The sequence below is a fragment of the Capra hircus genome, chromosome 28 (genome assembly GCF_001704415.2).
Source record: "Capra hircus breed San Clemente chromosome 28, ASM170441v1, whole genome shotgun sequence".
Taxonomy (NCBI): Eukaryota; Metazoa; Chordata; class Mammalia; order Artiodactyla; family Bovidae; genus Capra; species Capra hircus.
In genome coordinates, this window is record NC_030835.1 from 38,376,182 (window position 1) to 38,399,147 (window position 22,966).

The 22,966-nt window shown below is 43.0% G+C and overlaps 1 long non-coding RNA gene across 1 annotated transcript; it reads left to right on the plus strand.

Moving 5' to 3' along the window:
* On the plus strand, positions 2,966-5,345 carry LOC108634155. Its single transcript, XR_001917440.1, has 3 exons — positions 2,966-3,459; positions 4,346-4,493; positions 4,905-5,345. It is a non-coding gene; the product is annotated as an uncharacterized LOC108634155 (long non-coding RNA).

Below are 22,966 nucleotides of genomic sequence, written 5' to 3' on the forward strand. Positions count from 1 at the left end.
AACAACAAATGAAATAACATTCTCTTTCATTTCTGAATAAAAACCCATCCATTTCTTAGCATTTTTTTCAGTAATTGTTATCATTATTTTAATTCTGACCTGTTCATGAATCTATCTTCTATCCTATTAAAATATGTATGTTCAGACAATACCACAATATTTCAATTGTGGCATTTTATAAAAGATATTTGAAAAGTCGTTAAGGCAAATATCTCCTTAGCATTTTCCCCTCTTGAAAGTTTCTTGACTATCTTCTGTTTTTGCTTTCAAGTGAATTTTGATAGTTTTTCAGGCTCCTCCCTGCAAAAACCCGATGATAATCCATAAATCAAGCAGTATTTAAATCAGACTAACTCTGGTAAGCATCTGTATAATATGGAATTTTGCAACACAAGTGAAACTGAGCAGGACTCTTGCATCCTTGCCCTGCCACCATATCCTCGGACTGACTTTTGTCTGTGGAAAAACTTTAGCCAAAGACTTAGTTTAATCAGAGAAATGAGGACATGCAGAAACAAAGGAAAACCGTCAAAGAGACCAAATTAATAGTTCAGTCATTAGCAAAGCTAAGGACTTTAGCTCCTCCTCGAGGACTACAGGTAATATTCTGAGCCATCTCCTGTGAGTTGTCTTGTAGATACTGAAACCCCTGCCAGGTGGAAGAAGTTAACTACATGACCACCAGACTGTAGCCATGACATCAGCTGCCTCAATTCCAAGAACTGGCTTCAAAGGAAAGGAAACAAATCAACCCTGGAACTCAGGATTAACTGTACCTAAAACAATCAAGATGACGCCCGTCAGACCACCATATGACCAATCTCAGGATGACTTGTCAAGGCTGACTGCGCTGTTTCTGCACCTAACCCACCCCACCCCACACCTATAAAAGCTCTTGCCCACTGACTCTCAGGAAGGAGGGGGAGTTGGCCTTTGGTCAGGCGTCTGCTCTCCCCCCACCTCAATTGCCAGCAGCCAAAATAAAGCAAATTTTCCTTCCCACCAACCTTGACTCTTTATTGGCTTTTGAGTGGTGAGCAGCTGGACCCCACTTTCGGATACACAAGGGTGAGAAACTTCCTATTTATTCATGTTTTGTCATAGATCTTACATTCTTCTGATTTAGTTTATTTTGAACATTTTACATGTGTCTACTTTGAATAGGATTTAGAATTAATGTATTTCCTATTGGTTATTTTTAGTAAGTAGGAAAACATTTTATTTTTTTCAAATTTCTTATGTCACCATCAGCTATATTTATTACTACACTGCCTATCATGCTGTTGTGTGCTTAGTCACTCAGTCGTGTCCGACTTTTTGTGACGCCATGAACGGTAGCCCACAAGGCTCCTCTGTCCATGGGGATTCTCCAGGCAAGAATACTGGAGTAGGTTGTCATGCCCTTCTCCAGGGGAACTTCCTGGCCCAGGAATCAAACCGGGGTCTCCTGCATTCCAGACAGATTCTTTACCAGGTGAGCTACCCTTATACGCTAACAGATTTTATTGATTCCCTTGGCTTTTCCAGGTAGAGATTCATTGTGTGTGTGTGTGTGTGTGTGTGTGTGTGTGTGTGTGTGTGTGTGTGTGTGTGTGTGTGTGTGTGTGCGTGCGCACGTACATGCATGCTCAGTCATGCCCAACTCTTTGCAATCCCACGGACTGTAGCCTGGCAGGCTCCTCTGTCCATGGAATTTTCCAGGCAAGAATGCTGGAGTGGATTACCATTTCCTCCTCCAGGGGATCTTCCTGACCCAGGGGCCAAATCTGTGTCTCTTATATCTCCTGCACTGGTCGGCAGAGATTTGATCCCTGAGTTGAGAAGATCCCCTGGAGGAGGGTGTGCAACCCACTCCAGTATTCTGTCCTGGAGACTCCCCATGGAGAGAGGAGCTGGCAGGCTACAGTCCATGGGGTCGCAAAGAGTTGGGCAGGACTGAGAGACTTTCACTTTTTCACTTTACCACTAACACCACCTGGGAAGTCATTACCGTCCACAAATTATAGTCTTTCAGCTTCCTGTCCAACGCCTTGCTCTTACTTCTGTGTCCTATCTATACTGGTCAGAGTTTTCAGGATAACAGTAAATAAGGACAATCCTAGTGGGTGTCCTTGACTGCTTTTTACTTCAGCAGGAATAGAAATGCCCCCAGTGTGGGCCTTAGGTCTCAGACATACATTTTTGCTGGAGGGAAGAGGTATCTGTTAATTTCTAGTTTACTGAGAACTGTTTTAGTTAAAATCGGGAGTCAGTTCTTACACTGAATGCTTTTTAAGCATCTAAGAAGAGAATCATATGGATATTCATTGTTAATACATAAGTATTGAATAGCTCATGTTAATACATGTTAATAGCTCACTGATAACACATTAGTACTGAATAGATCATGAACAGCTTTCCTAATATGAAATGATAGGGTTAGGGTTTGGATTAGCCCTACTGATTGATGCTACATTCCTCTTTTTAATATACTTCTGGGTTAGATTTGCCAGTCATTTATTTAGAATTTCGACATCTGTCTTTCTAACAGATTCATGCTTTTTCTCTCATCAGGGCTGGTGGTGGCACTGGTGTGTCTTAGTTAATTGTGTCCTTCCCACTGTCCTGGTCCATTCTAATGCTGACATTTTTTGGCTCACAGGAAGAGACAGTGGTCTACAGCTCTGCTGTCTGGAGGAGAAGAGAAATGACATTCACTGCAATTCAGTGCTGTTTAACAGTATTTGCCATAGTTTAGAACCAAGACCAGAGAAGGCAATGGCACCCCACTCCAGGACTCTTGCCTGGAAAAACCCATGGACAGAGGAGCCTGGTAGGCTGCAGTCCATGGGGTCACGAAGAGGCGGACACAACTGAGCGACTTCACCTTCACTTTTCACTTTCATGCATTGGAGAAGGAAATGGTAACCCACTCCAGTGTTCTTGCCTGGAGAATCCCAGGGATGCGGGAGCCTGGTGGGCTGCTGTCTATGGGGTCGCACAGAGTCGGACATGACTGAAGCGACTTAGCAGCAGCAGCAGAACCAAGACTGACAAGATCCTGTGTGTCACAGAAAAATTAATCTGGATGAAGCTGTGATTCTAGACTGCCTAAGCCACTCAAAAACTGGAGTTTATCACCATTATCTTTCTGGCAGCTACTGACACAATCAACGTCATTACCAAACTGTCCAAGCTAGCACCTCATTTATATTCATGGATTGATTACAATCAAGAATCTGCCAACTCCTCAAAGCACATGAGCGCTCAACTGAAAGAATATAAAATGCAGACATGAGGATGTTCAATAGTTTCTCGGAGCACCTTCTGGAGCCAGGCAAGCTCCCAAAGAGCATGCTGCAGGCTAGGTCATTAAAGAGACTCGCAAACCTCTTCACGCCTTCTGGTTCTAAAAGCGCCTGTTTGCACATGGAAGCAACCTAGATGTCCATTGACAGATGAATGGATAAAGAAGCTGTGGTAAGCATTCGCAATGGAATATTACGCAGCCATAAAAAGGAATGCATTTGAGTCAGTTCTAATGAAGTGGATGAACCTGCTGCTGCTGCTGCTGCTAAGTTGCTTCAGTCGTGTCCACTCTGTGTGACCCCACAGATGGCAGCCCAACAGGCTCCCCCGTCCCTGGGGTTCTCCAGGCAAGAACACTGGAGTAGGTCGCCACTTCCTTCTCCAATGCATGAAAGTGAAAAGTGAAAGTGACCTAGAACCTATTATACAAAGTGAAGTAAGTCAGAAACAGAAAGATAAATACCGTATTCTAACACATATATACAGAATCTAGAAAAACGGTACTGAAGAACTTATGTACAGGGCAGCAATGGAGAAACAGACATAGAGAACAGACTTATGGACATGGGGAGAGGGGAGGAGAGGGTGAGAGGTATGGAAAGAGTAACATGGAAACTTACATTACCATATGTAAAATAGGGAGCCAACGGGAATTTGCTGTGTGGCTCAGGAAACTCAGACAGGGGCTCTGTATCAACCTAGAGGGGTGGGATGGGGAGGGAGACGGGAGGGAGGTTCAAAAGGGAGGGGATATATGTATACCTACGCTGATTCATGTTGAGGTTTGAGAGAAAACAACAAAATTCTGTAAAGCAATTATCCTTCAATTAAAAAATTAATAATAATTTTTAAAAAGTTCCTGGTTGGGACTTCCCCTGTGGTCCAGTGGTTAAAAAATCCACCCTTCAATGCAAGGGACATAGGTTTGATCCCTGGTCTGGGAGGATCCCAAATGGCATGGGTCACAACTACTGAGCCTGGGCTCTAGAGCCCTTGGGCTACAAAGAAGATCCCATGTGGTGCAGCCAAATAGTTGTTTTGTTTTGTTTTGTTTAAGACTGCCTGTTTAGCTACAGCCTTTATTAACCAGAAGCCTGTGCCCACTCAAGGGTCCTGCACAACACAGTGAAATTTTAATGGGCAGAACTGAATGGAAGAGAGAAGCACTTCGTCACCACCACAGTGACTGGTTCTCCTGCAGAGGTGTGAGTAGTGCAGGGAGAAGTCAATTCTTATTCCATGTTGCAACTGTTTCTTTGACTTGCTTTCCATTGCCTTTGTTATTATAATCATACATAATGGCAGAGAATCCTGCCCTTCTGCCTGACCAGTAAGCTAAAGTGCCTTTGTCCACAACCCTGTCCACCTGCAGATAGCACGAAGAAAGAAATTAGCACATTCCTCTGCCTGAGGCTTGCCATTCTAGGAGACATTTGCAAGATGAATGGACTTTTTTACTTTGTTTCCTCACCTCTCCTACCCATCTCTAATCCATAAAAGAATCTGGCATCTAGACCCGACAAGAGGGTTATTTTGAGACATTAGTTTGCCATCTTCTCGGTCAGCGGGCTCTTCAGATAAAGTCATATTCCTTGCCTCAACACCTTGTTTTTCAGATTCATTGGCCTTTGGTGCAGTGAGCAGACAGAGCGTGGACTCGGTCACATCAGGACTCCATGATGGAGGCACTTCTGATATAGCAATGGTTCATGCCCCCTTGTGGGCTGCAGGCTCTCGAGAGTGTGATGAAAACCATGATTCTTAGTGCCAGAAAAGCTGTGCTCATGCGTATACATAAACATGTGAGCAGTCTACCTGCCAACTAAGAGATTCAGAGCATCCTCCAGCTTGGTCAAGGATCTGAATCAGGCTGTGCCTCAGATTCATCTGAAGAAGTTCTGAAAACACGTAATTTTAGGTGTTGTTTCTAAAGAGATGGATGAAAACCTCCCCCGATAGGAAGGTGTGCTCTTCGTCCCCTGGTACTCATGACAAAGCAGGGTGCAGAACAGCATGCAGACCCAAGGTGCCTCGATGGAGCCCCAGGTTAGCACCCTCCGCTGCAGATGCTGAAGGGGTGCAGGGGAAGACTCTTCAGACAGCCCAGCTCGGTGAATCACATGAGCTCATTTCCTCTGGGCTTCCTGGGATAGGAAACAGTCTAAGAAGCTCTACTCCTGTCAGGGGAAGCACACAGATTGAACCCGCCCTCCCTGGCCAGGCACCATAGAAACCATTTGCATGAGTTGTTTTATGACAAGAGATCCTGATAAGGAATACGGAACTAATAAGCCACCACCAACCAGAAGAGTTCGGGAAAGGTCGAAAGGAGACACCACGTGTCCGTCCACTTCCCAGAATCCCTCTTGCTAGCATCCATCTTGGCCGAGTGACGCGTGTGCCACCAGGAAAGACTGAATTAGAATGATTGGCCAAAGACCACCCGGAAACTAATCCCATCACCATAAAACTCGAGACTGTGAGCCACACGGCAGAGCAGTTCTCCTTGGTTCCCTTACCCTACTGCTCTCCACCTGGGTGCCCTTTCCCAATAAAATCTCTTGCTTTGTCAGCACATGTATCTCCTCAGACAATTCATTTCGGAGTGTTAGATAAGAGCCCAGTTCAGGCCCTGGAAGGGGTCCCCCTTCCTGCAACACTACAATATTATAGCATCTAAGATGGTTAATGAACTCCACGGATGTGGAGATCTGACCTCGGAAAGTACCCGGAAGGACATGAGTGAGGAATTGGTGGGCAGTAGGCAATGGTACCCCACTCCAGTACTCTTGCCTGGAAAATCCCATGGACAGAGGAGCCCGGTAGGCTGCAGTCCATGGGGTCACTAAGAGTTGGGCACGACGGAGTGACTTCACTTTCACTTTTCACTTTCATGCATTAGAGAAGGAAATGGCAACCCACTCCAGTGTTCTTGCCTGGAGAATCCCAGGGACAGAGGAGCCTGGTGGGCTGCTGTCTATGAGGTCGCACAGAGTCAGACACGACTGAAGCTACTTAGCAGCAGTAGCAGCAGCAACATAAAGAAAATCCTTTAAAACTTTACAATTGAGAACTGACTCAGTGAAAGAATGAGAAACTAATGATTTTCAAACTTGTTAATATCAGTTGTGAAATGACAATGCCTCCTGCCATATTAATAAACAAGAAACGTCACAGCCATCAGCGATTTCTGGCCTCCAGACATGGATGAGGGCTCCCAAACTGCAGTCTATTGCTGAGGAGCTGGGGGGATTCAGGCAGCATGCTGAGCAAGGAAACAGGACTGGCCCCAGACAGCCGAGGTGCAGCGAGCCCAGAGGCTCCCACCTTCCCACCCACAGAATGCTAAATGCCTTAACTGATACCTGATCTTTGAGGTTAAGACGGCCTGCTTCCTTTGTTGCAAACTTGTATATAGCCTGACTCCCACTCCTGCCTCCTGGGAGCAGTTTTCTCAGAGCTGCTGAGATGTCTCCCAGGCTTGGAGTCCTAAACATTCCTACCAAATAAAATAAGTCTCTACCTTCTGGTTCTGACTATAATTTTTAGTCGACACAGTGATGGAACTTGCTTCCAATCAAATGACTCTAACTTAATTCCAACTGTTTACCTTGGATGTTTTGAGTGTGTATGGCTCATAATTGAAAAACCCTAGGGATCAGCTAACTATCTGATTCAACATATAATAGCAAATAGCAGTTTTAACTCAGAAGGGCAGGGAAATCTATCAAGACCCTTTAAAAGAAGGGGACAAGGATCAAGTCATGAGATAAATATTCATTAGACAATCTGTCCCTAACATTTCTCCCTGAAATAAAGCTGTCTTAAAACAATAAAACAAAGAAAAACAGAAATGAATTCTACCTGTACTTGCTTATTCTGCTCCCTGGTGGGTGTCTTTTGCCATTACAGCAGTCAGGGGTTGTTAAGCCCTGGATCAGAGCCCTTGGACAGGCTACAGGCTGAATTAAAATCTTTAGAATACCAAACACTAAAAATGCTTATGATGGCATTTCATGCCCATATATCAAATAAAATTTGCTGACATGAAAGTAAGTATAGGGAAATCTCACAAAGATCTGATTTTTTAAAGTTTTAATTATGACAGCCACTTAGATTTGGAGGGTGAAGGGATGATGTCAAACATCAAATTTGTCCTCCTTAAATTTGCTTTGGTACCCCTGTATGGCCCTGTGGTTTCTTTCTGTTTTGTCTTATGCTTTGCCAGTGAAATTTTTATTATACAGATAATGAAATAAGTCCATTTATAGTTTTCATACTCTTAGAGAAAACTGAGTATGACCCTGTGATTCTTTTTTTTTTTTTTTTTTTAAATTTTGGACCTTAAGTTCCCTGATGAGGGATTGAACCCATGCCCCCACTGTATTGGAAGGCAGAGTCTTAAGCACTGCATCACCAGGAAAGTCTGACCCCATGATTTCTGATAGTTTCCTCACTATCTGATATTCCAAGAGATCCCAGGTTCATTCTGTATATTTTCTGTCAAGACCTCGAATCAACTATTCTTGCAAGAATCCTTGCAAGTGACTCTAGAAAATATTGAACTAGTGAACTAGAAAATATTCCTATGGAGACAGGTAATAGACACATCTGTGAAATACCTGCTGAGTTCATAGTGAGTTCCAACTCAAGTCCAAGACTCCAGGGCTCTTATTTGCTGTCCATTACTGTCCCTGATCTCCTATCTTGCACATTCAGAATATGGGCTTTCAAAGGCTACAGGGGATGACCGAATTAAAATACAGTCTGTCACAATTATTCATTTGCTTTATCCAATAGAACACACACAACAGTCTCTGAATAAGTCTGATACAACGTCCCACATAAGTGCTGAAAATACTATTCCAGGTTCTCAGTGTATTCTCCCTACGGTTCTACCTACACTGTCAGAACATCATCCCAACACTGAGCTCATCTCAACTTGGCTTAACACTCCAAGCCCTTATGTCAACATCTCGCTAGTTGTTTGGTTGTCCGAAGACAGTGTTCAAGAAGATTCCACAGGAAATGTTCATGGGAACAACATGCCCTGAGTTCTTCATACTCGATATAAAACCCTTGGATCACACTTTTTTTTTCACTTGTGTAGGTAAATGTGATATTCCATTTTCTTCTGGGATTGCTGTTTGAAAACTGATAATAACCTCTTTTTCTTTTGCTTTAAAATTATGTATTCTTTTTTCCTAATGGTCTAAATATATATTTTCTTTATCTCTAAAATCCAGTTGTTTTACAAGGTGATGTCTTAGTGTTGCTATTCTGAGGTCATTCTTTTCAGATACACATTATGCTCACTTCATATGTAGTTTCAATATGTCTTTATTTTGGGAAAGTTTTCTTGAATTACAGTTTTCAGTATTTGTTCCGTCCCATCACTTTGGGTTTTTTCTTAAGCAACTCCTATTAATCATATGTTTGATCTTTTTGTCCATCTTCAGCACTTACAACAGACAATTTTTTTCATCTAGTCATTTCTTTTTCATTGTTACAACTTCCTTTTTTACCTTCTATTTCTTTTAAGCCATTACGTTATGTCTTTTTGTTTCTGTGTTCCTTCTAGATCGATCTTAATCTCTGAAGTTACTTTTCCTTTCTTTTCTAATTCTTTCCTGAGTTGTCTCACCTCACTTCTGGGTTGTGGTTAATTCTGTTGTTTATTTCATGTCTTAGATAATTTCCCACTATTTTGAAATTTTAGGTGACACTGTTATTGGGCATGTCTTGGCATCACGATTTTATTGTGTAAGGGTTTTATTCTGGTCCTTAGCCTCTTTTTCTCTGACAATTAAACTCTGCATGGGATTTGACTATAGAATTTTTCTGTTCATTTTGACGTGAAATTGTTTTTTTTTCCCCTGAACTTTCAGAATGAGATGGGGTTGGGGAAAGCTTCTCTAGCTCCGCAGGGCTTCTATTTTGTGCACAGTTTACATAGATGGCAACTTGCCTCTGGGCTGTCCTGGCTCCGTCACCTTTCCCAGCCATTTTCTGGAATTTCTCTCTTCTTCCTTCCTGTTTATCCCCATCATGGTCAATCTTGACCCCTAAGCAGTACCCCGCTGGTGAGTTTTGTCCTGGGAGGGAGGTCTGGTGAGGGGGTCATCTCCAGCACCCACCCACAAGGACTCTGGCTCCAGCTCCTTCAGTCTTGCCGTGGGCCCCCTCCATTGACCTGGTATCAGAGAGAACAAAACCCGATCCTGTGTTAGAGGTCCTTAAAATGGTCTGCTCTTTCCAGAGGTGACCTGTCGGCCACTTGGAGTCCTCTTGTTCTCACATTCATCAGCAAGCTGCCCATCCCTTCCTTCTCTCCCTCACAGGTGCCACCAGCAGGCAGGACCTCTGGCTTGTTCATCATCCGTCTCCACCTGCTTGTATTCTGGAATCCTGGGATATCTTTTTGTTTCATTTTGTTACAAATTCTCACGGGCTTCTGTCTTTGCTTAGTTATTTAATTTTAATTTTACATTGGAGTATGCTTGATTTTGAAATTGTGGAGCTGGATAAGACTCTTGAGAGTCCCTTGGACAGCAAGGAGTTCAACAGTCAATCCTAAAGCAAATCAACCCTGAATATTCATTGGAAGGACTGATGCTGAAGCTGAAGCTCCAATACTTTGGCCACCTGATGCAAAGAACCAACTCATTGGAAAAGACTCAGATGCTGGGAAAGACTGAAGGCAAAGAGAGAAGAGGGCGGCAGAAGATGAGACGGTTAGATAGTCCACCACTGACTCAATGAACATGAACTTGAGCAAACTGGGAGACAGTAAAGGGCAGGGAAGCCTGGCGTGCTGCAGTCCCTGGGGTCACAAAGAGCTGGACACAACTTAGCAACTGAACACCAACAAGAATTGATTTACAGCGTTGTGTTAGTTTCAGATGTACTAACACACCTGAAAAGTGGTTTAGTTATACGTACACATACACCTCTTTTTCAGATTCTTTCCCCATGTAGGTTATTAGAGAATACCAAATAGAGTTCTCTGTGTTATAAAGTAGGCCTTTGCTGATTATCTACTTTTTATATATGTTAATCTCAAACTCCCAATTTATCCTTCTTCTCCACCTTTCCCCTTGGTAACCATAAACTTTTTTCTATGTGAGTTTGTTTTGTAAATAAGTTCATTAGTATCATTTTTTTAAGATTCCACATATAAGTGATGTCATAGGATATTTGTCTTTCTCTTAGTAGGATATTTCACTTAGTATGATAACCTCTAGGTTTATCCGTCTTGCTGCAAATGGCATTATTTCATTTTTTATGGTTGCGTAATGTTCCACTGTATTGTATCAATACCTATTCTATGCTTCTTTATCCATCTTTTGTCATGGACACAGACAGAAATGCTACACTGTCACTGCTACCATCTGCTTGGAATCTTCTCCACACCTGGTCAACTTTTAGATAATCAGTGGCAGATTTCAATGGATATATTCTGATGATATTATCCAATGAGGTAAGATGTGGGAGGGGAGAAGGATGAAAAAGAAGGTGAATACACATTTTTTTAAAATGTTGGGACCTCAGAGAGGTCTTTAAATATACTTAGACAGCATAAAAGTAGACAAAATACAGACCCATGGGCCTGGCAAAAATGTATGACATGGTGGTATAGCACTGTCTGGAGACACAGAGAAGCTCAGAGAAAGCCCAGTCACCAGTCCTTCCTACCTCGCAGTCAAAATCAATATCGTCTGTCCCTCTAACTGGGTCATCAAATTTGGCTACTCCTTAAGAAATGGGGAAACAAACAAACAAACAAACAAATTGGTTGCTTTATTTACAATGAGTTCCCATTCATACATATCCTGCCTCAGGAAGTACAGATAATTAGCCCTTACATTTGAGAAAAATTTAAATCAAGCAATTAGCTGAAACTTGAAAGAATAAATCTCCTTCCCTAGACTTCATTGTTCCAAGTGTTGGGTTTGGTTGAGCAAATACTATCAGAGAGAGGTTTCACTTCCGGTTCAAAAGGCCATATAAGGGTCAAAGCACATATGGGGTCAGGATGTATGGGAAAACCTGGCAGCCCTGAGACCTTACCATGGCAGAGAATGAGCATCAGGCATCTCTCTGGGGAAAGGCATAAATTGCCACCTGCACCACCTGCTTACTATTGATCCTTATACTGCTACAAGGATTGAATTTCCAGGTACCACCCGGTCTGCTGGAGACTGGATTGTTTTGGGCAGTTAAAATCAATTGTGCATGACAAAACACAAAGTATTTACTTGTTTACATTGTAAATGTTTCTCTCTTGATTGCAGTGACTTCTTATACAAATATTTGAAACCGTCTTTATTCATCCCAAAAGGCTGCTCCTGATTCCACTGATTTTGGCCAGTGATATGAGGCAGCTCACATTCCTTTTGAAATATCAATCACGAGAACATAGCTCTCAGGGGTGTTCTTCGAGGAGAGGAAGAAAAGAGCATATGAAATGCATGTCCCAGAATTCACACAAGATCAAGGATGCCTCTTTTTTTTTTTTGGTTTTTGGAGGAAATCATGAGGGACAAGCTGATGGACAGGAGTCAGGGAATTCTCTGGATTAAATTACTGTTGGAAACCATTCATGTAAATATCACAGTTACAGTATCATGGCCACTTGAAACATCTCCCATCAGTAGGCACATTATCATCCTCGAAAAAACATCACTAACTCTTTAATAACACATAACAACGAAAAATGTAAAGAAAGGTTGAGCATTCAGATTGGACTTTGGGGAAAAAAAAAGACTTATAGAAGCTTATGACTTGAAAGTCACTTTATCCAACTTTCTTTTTCCCCCAATTTTTATTGGGATATATTCGACTTACAATGTTGTGTTGGTTTCAGGTATACAGCAAAGTGAGTCAGCTGAACTGTTCCGAGACATGTGGGACCTTAGCTCCCTGCCAGGGATGAAACCTGCATCCCCTGCATTGGAAGGCAGATTCTTAACCACTGGACCACCAGGGAAGTCCCCAAGGGCCACATTTCATGCTCTGGAAAACACTGTATTTGTAAGACTTCCAGCCGTAGGGTCCCACATGCCAAAGTGTCATACTCTCTTTTTGAGGCTGACATAACAATTTTATCAAAAGCACAGGAGTCCAGACTCCTTCTTAAGACCAAATTGTTCTTCCCCATGTGCCATCAGGCAGCAAATATTCCCATTTGATTAAAAAGGGATTCCTGTTTATGCTGATTCCAGCGCTCTGCCTCTGGACCCAGAAATTTTCCTCCAGGTATTTCCGTTTTCCCCATCAGTCCTGAGATAAGCTTCTGTCTACTCTGACTTCCTCAGGGGGCTCAGGCCCATGGAGTGAGCTCCTTCCTGGTTTTTGAACAGCATAATCCCATGAGCCTTTGGGGCCAAGAGGTGAGCTTTGGTAAAATGCCCCTCTGTTCACTCCACCCAATAGGTCTTCCTTTTTTTTTAAGCTCTGATTTTCATTCTCTCCCAGCAAGTCCCTCACGCCCTCAGTGAAGCCCTGAAGAACAGAACTGATAAGACTTATGTCAATTTCAATTATGTCCATGAGCCCCTTTCAGGCACTCAGAACCACCTAAAAGATTTCTTTTTTAGAAATTTTTATTGGAATATAGTTGATTTATAATGTTATGTTAGTTTTTGCTGTATAGCAAAGTGGATCAGTTATACATATATATACTTGCACTCTTTGTAAGATTCTTTTTCCCATATAGGTCGTTACTGAGTATTGAATAGATTTCCTTGTGCTCTACAGTAGGTCTTTAAATTGCCAACATTCGTTGGATCATAGAGAAAGCAAGGGAATCCCAGAAAACACATCTACTTCTGCTTCACTGACTACGTTAAAGCCATTGACTGTGTGGATCACAACAAACTGTGGACAATCCTTAACGTGTGGGAATACCAGACCACCTTACCTGTCTCCTGATATAAACCTGTATGCCAGTTAAGGAGCAACAGTTAGAACCAGACATGCAACAATGGCCTGGCTCAAAACTGGGAAAGGAGTACGTCAAGGCTGTGTGTGTCACCCTGCTTACTTAACTTCTATGCAGAGTACATCATGCAAAGTGCCAGACTGGATGAATCACAAGCTGGAATCAAGATTGCCGGGAGAAATATCAACAACCTCATATGATGTCACTCTAATGGCAGATAGTGAAGAGGAACTAAAGAGCCTCTTGATGAAGGTGAAATAAGAGGGTGAAAAAGCTGGCTTAAAACTCAACATTCAAAAAACTAAGATCATGGCATCTGGTCCCATCACTTCATGGCAAATAGAAGGGGAAAAAGTGGAAGCAGTGACAGATTTTCTAATCCTGGGCTCCAAAATCATGGAATCCCAAGTTCCATTCAGTAGCATATGTGTGTATATGTCAGTCCCAACTCATCCCTTCACCCTTCCTTATACCCTGGGAACTATCAGCTTGTTTTCTACATCTGTAAGTCAGACAAAGACAAATATATGATATCACTTATCTGTGGAATCTAAATTAAAAAGATGCAAATGAACTTGTCTTCAAAACAGAAATAGAGTTACAAATATAAGCATTTCTTAAGTCTTCCTTCCAGTGCACGAGTGCTAAATCTCAGCACTTGACAAAATCACTTCAGTCATGTCCGGTTCTTTGTGACCCTATGGACTGTAGCCCTCCAGGCTCCTCTGTCCATGGGATTCTCTGGGAAAGAATATGGGAGTGGCTTGCCATGCCCTCCTCAAGTATTATGAGCTTATCCTTATGATCATCTACCTTCACTCAATATATAGTTGCTGAGGGATGACCGTGACCAGGCTCCCCGGGAGGCAGTGAGGGGCAGAGTGGTGGGAAAGGCAGGTGTGGTCTTTGACATGATTTGGCTCACGCAGGTGCAGTCTTTGACGTGCCTTGGCTCACGCAGGTGCGGTCTTTGATGTGACTTGGCTCACGTCTGCTGGGGACAAAGATCACCTCGATATGATGAAGCAAGTGCAAGGCTAGAGGGGAACAGGGGCCACTGTGGGGGCTCCCAGAAGGGTGAGAATGGCCACCGGGAGGAAATAATAAACAGTAAACAGCTAAGGGATGAGTAGGTGTTATTTTGGGGCTAGGAGGAGGGAGGAGGAGCTAGAGAGGGGTGTTCAGGCAAGGACTCACCATGGCCAATGGTCTGGATATTACAGAGGACTTGGCAAGTGGTTCAATGGGTGGAACTTGATGCAAAGAGGGGTTTCTTCAAAGAAGAGCTGGCAAGCATGAAGAGCCTTGTGAACTGCTTTGGAATTGATTTGAAAGGCACTGTGGAGCCACGGAAGGACAAAGAGGGGTGAGGTGACTCACTCATCGCACGAGACCAGGGATGGAGAGTGCTGAGTCCAGTGCCTGGGTCTCCACCTACACCAGATGGAACATCTGGAAGGCTTTAGAAAGGACAGCACTCAACAGCTCACAAGGCTCTGTCATTATTTTGAGTTTTACTTCCTCATTTATTAGAAGCCTTCTTTTGGTAATATATTACCCAAGAAGCAGCCAGGGGAGATGCCACAGGCATATCAAACAAGAGCATGCTGACTGTCATTCTCGCAGGCTCAGCCTCACTGACTGCTCTACACACGGTGTCCATGACACCACACGGTTGCTCTGTAATTGAATTGCCACCCTGAGCAAAATGTCCAGCGATAAATTTCATCTAGTCCAATTAATAGCTGCCACATTCCATGTCATCCTTCTTTCTCTGAAGTTTCAAGTCCACCCATCAAAGATTCTAAAGAGCTCACCATGCAGTGAATTATTTTGTCAACCCAGGAGAACAGCGACTCCTTGGCAACAACGCCAGGTGTAAATCAAATTGCCACTGGGCCGAACTAATCAGGGAAGGGCTGTGAGACAGACAAGGTCAATCTTATTATTCTTAGTTTTTCGATAAACCGAAGAGGCTCGGTAGTGCTCCCTGAATCTGAATTAGAGAACGAGGGGGAATGTGAAAGCCAACACATCAAGTTGTTTCCATTGCTGAATTTTTTAAAGATTATTTTGATGTGGACCATTTTTAAAGTCTGGTGTGCTACAGTCCACGGGATCACAGAGAGTTGAACAAGACTAAGCGACTAAACAGCAACAATTTTAACAAGACTAAGCAACTGAACAGCAACAATTCTAAACGTCATTATGGAATTTGTTACAGCATTGTTCCTGCTCTTCATGTTTTAGTTGTTTGGGGCCAGAGGCGTGGGGGATCTTAACTCCCCAACGAGGTGGCTCCATGGATAAAGAATCCACCTGCAGTGCAGGAGTCACAGGAGACTGGGGCTCGATCCCTGGGTTGGGAAGACCCACTGGAGAAGGAAATAGCAACCCACTCCAGTATTCATGCCTGGAGAATCCCATGGACAGAGGAGCCTGGCAGGCTACGGTCCAGGAGGTTGCAAAGAGTCGGACATGACTGAGCAACTAACACTTGGGGAATAGATAGCACTGTTCCAGGAAGAATAAGTACGATTTGCTGTCCACTTGGGCTTTCTACATCTTACGTAAGAACCTGAAATGGGCTCTGAACTGGACTAGATGTCAGAGGTGACATATTAACATTTCCCCAAAATTGTCCTAATATCTCATGGAAGGCAAAACTCAAGCCTATATGTAGCCATGCATAACAGATTTTAGTTTTGTGAAACTTTTAAACAACTTACAAGAAACGGTCCCTCTGGGAACTACACAGGGTTGTTCTAGAACACAGAGAAACATCTGACCCTCAGTAGATGGCATCGTGTGGAAGAAGCATTAACACAGCAGGCCTAAGATGGCCCTCCTTAAAAAGGCTGGCATCTGGGGACTCAGATTTCAGATAAAACACAAACATGTGGTTTCTACCCAACACTTTCTGCTTTCTACTTTCCTTCTGGGAGTCTGGATTCTTGGTGTCAGGCAAGAGTGCCTACAGGACGAGCACCTAAGAAAGACCCCAGGTGCTACATCTCACATGCTTCCTTGGGGGATGCCATTTCACATGCATTGTTGCCACTTGACCCTCCAGGTCTTAAGTGTGTCCTGCGTGACTCCACAGAGGGAAACCACCCTGAAGCTCACGGCCAGTTTCCACTAGATCTAGCAGAGTGTGCCTGTCCCCTTTGCTGGTTTTCCCTTTGTATCATTTTTCTGTAAGAAACCTCAGTCCTGTGTAGGACTCAATAGTGAGCCGCCTAGGAAACTGTAATCTTGGGGTGACCTTGGTGACCCCCAACATGAGGTGCCCAGTTAATTTAATCCTCTCCAGTAAAGCTTCACTGACATCATCCTATATACTGATGCAGTCTGTCCATTCATCTCTTCACTCCTTCATGCCTCCTAAGTGCCGGGTGTGGAGCTGGATGCTGGCAACACAGCTTTTCCAAGCATCCACAGGATGGCCTTTCATCCAGCCTCATCTCTGCTCAAATAGAGGGGCCCTCTCTGACCAGCCCATCTAGTGAAGGGCCCTGTCCTCATTCTCTGACTTGGTGGTTCTCACCGGGGCTGGACATTAGAAAATATCACCGCCAGGGCCCATCCCGAAGGTTTTAATCCCCTTGTCTTCAGGCAAGGATCTGGGCATCACTGTTTTCTAAACCTCCCTGGAAGACTGCAGCACGCAGACAGGGTTGAGGCTGAGGACCGCAGCTGTCTCTCTTTATCCTGTTTTCCTTCATTGTACTTAATGTTACCTGATATTTAACTAGAAAATACTTTTCATAAGAGTAGGAATTTGGCCTTTTTTTACCCCCACTGTTATATCTTTGATGGCAGAATGGTACCTGCCATCCAGTGGCTGCTCAGTAAATATTTTTTAAATGAAATAAATTATGCTCTCGTGTGGCTTTCAGAGCTCTTTGTGAATTTTTTTTTCTCAGCTGAACCACAAAGCACACAGGATCTTAGCTCCCTGACCAGGGATTGAACCTGTACTTCTTGTGGTCAAAGCATGGATTCTTAACCACTGCACCACCAGGAAAATCCCTCTCTCTGATCTTAAAAAGCTGACTTATCTTGCCATGTTTATTCTCTCCTGTCAAATACACTTCATGTATTCTGGGCTATGCTTTCTCCCCTTATTTATATTCATCCCATTCTCTCTATCTGGACTCATCTGAGTATATACCCACCTACCTCCTCCATGAGATGGGATCCATGTCTCCCAGGGTCACTGAAGATGCTGACCTGCTCAAAGCAGTTGTTCCGCTTGTGAATTGCACTGAATGTGTTCTGTATCCATAAAAGCAATGGGTTTCAGAGAAAGGATAATTAAGCCACTGATAATTAGGTCACTTACCAGAAGAGAGGGTGACAGCTGCTGTCTTATTCCTATCTTGGAAAATGCCTGATATCATTGTCCAATGCCTGCTTTGCTTTTTCCTAAGTTCAGCTCTTTTCTTAAATTTATTTTTTTTAATTGAAGTATAGTTGATTTACAGTGGTGTGTTAATTTTTGCTCTATAGCAAAGTGACTCAGTTACACACATATACACGTTTTAAAAATATTCTTTTCCAGTATGGTTTATCCCAGGATATTGAATATACTTCCCTGTGCTGTACAGTAGGACCTTGTCATTTATCCATCCTATAAGTAATAGTCTGCACCTGCTAACCCCAAACTACCAGTCCACCCCTCCTCCCACCCCGCCACGGCAACCTCAAGTCTCTCCTCTATCTCTGTGAATCTGTTTCTGTTTTGTAAATAAGTTTGTTTGCATCATATTTTAGATTCCACATATGAGTGGCATCATCTGGTATTTGTCTTCTCTGTCTGGCTGACTTCACTTAGAATGATCATCGCTAGGTCCATCCATGTTGCTGCAAATGGCATTATTTTGTTCTTTTTTTAATGGCTGCGTCCTATGTTCACTCAACTCTTCATCAGCTGGGCCAGGACTGAGACCCTCCTGCAGAAAACAGAAAATCACAAAATGCCAAAGTGCTAGTTCCAGTGTTTGTTGTTTAGTCACTAAGTTCAACTCCCCTGCGACCCCATGGACTGTAGCTTGCCCAGCTCGCCTGTCCATGGCATTTCCAAGGCAAGAATACTGGAGTGGGTTGCCATTTCCATCTCCAGGGGATCTTCCCAACCCAGGGATGGAAACTATGTCTCCGGCATCGCAGGTCAATTCTTTACCGCTGAGACACCAGGGAAGCCATGTTCCAATACTAATCCCATGTCAAATTTTTCTGCTGTTTTATGTGCTGCAGGGAACTAGAATTCTGAAGAACTGGGGACCCTCTGGTGAAGAATGCTTCCTCCATAGAACTGGTCCTCCAGCAAGTGAAAAATCTTCATCCAGGTCTCTAGATGCCTTTAAAGTGAAAGCGAAAGTCGCTCAGTCCTGTTCGACTCTTTGCAACTCCAGGCCACAATACTAGAGTGGATAGCCTTTTCCTTTTCCAAGGGATCTTCCCAACCCAGGGATCGAACCCAGGTCTCCCGAATTGCAGGCGAATTCTTTACCAGCTGATCCACAAGAGAAGCAGCATGATGAAAGTGAAAGTCACTCAGCTGTGTCCGACTCTTTGCAACAGATGCCTTTAAACATAAGTCAAAGGAAAGCTGCCTCAGGAATCTAAGTGACATTTCACTTCTCTGGGTCTTTTAAAAAGTTACATTGTTCTTGTTGTAGAGTAGATTTAGGGACTTTCATTCTTTCAGAAATTTATGATCTTATTCTTTCTAAATTATTCCAGCTATTTTGGGGTGAGTTTCTAGTAAATAAAAAAGGAAGTTGTTCTAATTCTTTAAAAAGACACTACCAGGAAAAAATTGAAGGTGAGAGAATATTATGCACAGTTAGACTTACTATATTAAAGTTCCACCTTCATTACTAGCTTTGGACCCTAGATAAGTTACTTAATCATTCTCTGCCACAGTTTACCCATCTATACAATGGGCACAACAATAGTAGCTTACCTCATAGATAGTAAGGAAGATTCAATGACATCATAGACAGTAAGGAGGGTTAAATGATTCCATAAATGTAAAGCACTCCCAACAGTACTCAGCATAAAGTTAGCACTCAATAGCTGTTAACTATCACTAGAACCTTAGCATGAAAATTAAAACATAAAAGTTCTAAAAGAAATTTGTGTGAATAGTCATATAATATTAGAATGGGATTACCCTTTCTAAGCATGATAAACCACAGTGAATAAAATTCACAGACAAATGCAAAATAAAGAAAAAATTTTGTAGCATAAGATCCTTAATATGTAAAAGCTCCAACTTATTAATAATAGAAAATATAATAGCATGATAAAATTCACAAAAGATTGGAAAAGTTAATTCAGAAAACTATGGTCAACATCACAACATACAATGTTTCCTCCATCAAATCAAATTAGAACTATCAGATGAAATGTTAGTATACAATACTGTCAAGAGTGCAATGAAATTGCTCACAGACTGCAGGCAAGAATTACAACCTTGATGTCAACTTGCCCATGCTGCTGCTAAGTTGCTTCAGTCGTGTCCGACTCTGTGCGACCCCATAGATGGCAGCCCACCAGGCTCCCCCGTCCCTGGGATTCTCCAGGCAAGAACACTGGAGTGGGTTGCCATTTCCTTCTCCAATGCATGAAAGTGAAAAGTGAAAGTGAAGTCGCTCAGTTGAGTCTGACTCAGCGACCCCATGGACTGCAGCCTACCAGGCTCCTCTGTCCATGGGATTTTCCAGGCAAGAGTACTGGAGTGGGGTGCCATTATTGCCTTCTTGCCCATACAGACCAAAAAAATTTTAAATCTGCATATCTCTCGATTTCAACAAATCCACTTCCAGAAGTTGTCTTAGGTAAAACAATTATAGATGTATACCAATGTATATTCATCACAGCATTGCTCAGAGCAACTAAATAGTTTAAATAACCAACGTATATAACAAAAAGAGGCCATTTAAATTAGCAATTTATTAGGCAGCAATACAAATGGTGTTGAAGCAGGTTATGCCACCATATGAAGAGATTTTTAACATATTTTTCAGCAGTGAAAGCAATTAAAAGACAGGATGCACACCAGCAAATTTTTCTTTAAAAGCAAATGCATACAGAAAGAGGCACTGGAAAAACAAGCTCTGAGCAATGAGGGGTAGGTGCCTTCTTTCCATTTGTCTTACTTGGATACGAGTGAGCATGAATTAATCTGGTGATAAGCAGAAAGTAACAATACACACACACCCAGAGAGAGAGGGAAACGGAGAGACAAAGACAGGTAGGTGGCAGGACAGCAGTCTTCTCTGACCTCCGCCTTGTTAGAGGAAGTTCATGCTCCATGTGCTCCAAAACTTCCCTCCTGCTAAATATTTCCCTTCTGACCTCTGTGTTCAGGCAATGTTTGTGATGTTCCCAGTCTCAGCTGCATTGAGGGAAAAGAGCTACACAGCCTCTCCTCTGCCCCACTCCCCCAAGCTGATCCATAGTCTAGAATAAACAAAAACGTTGTTTGCACAAGAGAACCTTATTATTACATATTATTTGCCGAGCATCAACAGTTATTTATAAAAAGAGAAGAGTGATCTGTTCTAAATTAGGCTGACTAATAAGTGCCTGGCCCCAGAGAACAGAGCCACCTGCCAAATGCTTTCTAGTTTGGCGTCTATTAAAAGCTCTTCCCCTCCAGACTCCTCTCTCCGATAAGGAAGAAGACGCTGCGGGTGAATTTGTTACAGATTCTAGCTGGGAAATGATGGGATTGCCAACATGCATGCTGATGGATGTTGGGCTGACTCCTCTCCACAACCGTGAGCTTAGACCCATCAGAGGTATGGCAGCCATAGTCTTCAACCTTAGCTCCATCTCTGATTTGCTTCTGACCTTGGCCTAAGTTATTCATTTACACGGTGTCCATAAATACTCCACGAAGATGTCAAGCAAGGGAATAGCAGCTGCTGAGACAGGACTGGGGAGGAGTGGGGCTGGGTGGGGGAGGATGGATTATCACTCCAAGGTGAAGCTTTCCTTATAGCGGAAAACGGCAAAGACAGATATGCAAATAAGACATGCAAGTATTCAACTATTTCCCATTGTTTCTAAAATCTTAAATACATCTGAAAGAGATAACAACACTTGATCAACTTTAAAAAAATTAATTTATTTAATTTTGGCTGCGCTGGGTCTTTGTTGTGGTGAGCGGGGGATACGCCTTAGTTGCAGTATGTGAGCTTCTCATTGAGGCGGCTTCTCTTGTTGCAGAGCATGGGCTCTACAGCACAGGCTCAGTAGTTGCAGCGCTGGGCTTAGGTGCCCCTCAGCATGTGGGATTTTCCCAGACCAGGGATCAAACCCGTGTCCCTTGCACTGGCAGGTGAATTCTTAACCACTGGACCACCAGGGAAGTCCCCTTGATCAGCTTTTCATTCCAGTACAACACAAACATAGAGAGATGAAAGATGCTAAGCATATAAACAGCAGGAAGGACCCAGAAATTATCTTCCTGGTAGTCCTTATCTGCCGGGAGCCAGCACGGGAGAGCCCACCCATGACAAGGTCATGCAGGGCTCGAGGGACTCCCTGGGCCATCCGACCCATGACAAGGTCATGTGGAAGAGTCCTGATGAGCAAGGCCTCAGGACTCAACGGACCCCCTGGACCTGCTCGAGCATCTACCCCCCAAACCAGAATCTGTCTGTCTTATTATTTTATGTCTTTCACCAGCTCTTCTGACATTAGCAGGAGGCTGTCCCTGACCAAAAGAGTTAACTTAGGGCTCTAGTTGATAAATCTCCTGGGCATGAAAGGAGTGTTTCAAACCCTCTGTTAGCGTTCTAGCCTACTTGGCAGGTTTATCCAGACTCTTGCAAAATTGTTGAGCCTATGCTTGCTGCCAAGTTCACACATCCCTTATCCATTGTGTTCCTGGGCATGCATATAATTAAGATATAGAAATAATAAGCAGCAGCTTTAACATTAGCAACATTAGACTTTGAGTTAATAAGTTCTTTCTTTGCTGTAACCTGCTGAATCTTTGCTCCATAAAAATGTAACTCCGTACTTTCAGGGTGACGCAGGCTAAGAATTTAAGAAGAAACACTTTAAAGGAAGATTATTGTTCTGGCTGACCAACATTTATCAAAAAGAGGTCATGGAATATCAACAGGCCTCCGGAACAGAAGATGATGTACAGAAAATAAGACTCTTACAAGAAGGAATCTGATATTGATGAAAGTTATTACTGATGGAATGTTGAGTTGACTCTGCATTTTTCACCTTGCTGTATGTATAACTCGGGGTATAAAAGCCCTGAGAAGACTAAAGTAAAGGGGCCTCGCTCACTGAAGCTTGGCCACCCCTTGTTGTTCTTTCCTTATCTCTTTCTCTATCTTTCTTCATTCGCCGACGTCATCCATCCTGAGGATATCCCTGGACTCTGCTGAGGCTGGACCTCGGCACTTATTTTTATTCCCTCCTTTATCCCCAAATTAACCAATATCTGGACTTCTAATACCAAAGATTCATTTTGCCTCTTTTTTGAACTATATAAACATAAACGTAACATGGCACAACCTGTGAGACTGTCCCACATTTTTTACAAAGTATCTGTACCAACTGACACACCCAACAGCAGTTGTATGAGCGTTTCACTTGCTCCACATCCTTCCCAACATGTGAGATTGCGACCCTTTTAAAATTTAAATCACTGAGTGGGTGTGTGTGGATGTAAACTGGTGATCTTTCTAAGTTCTG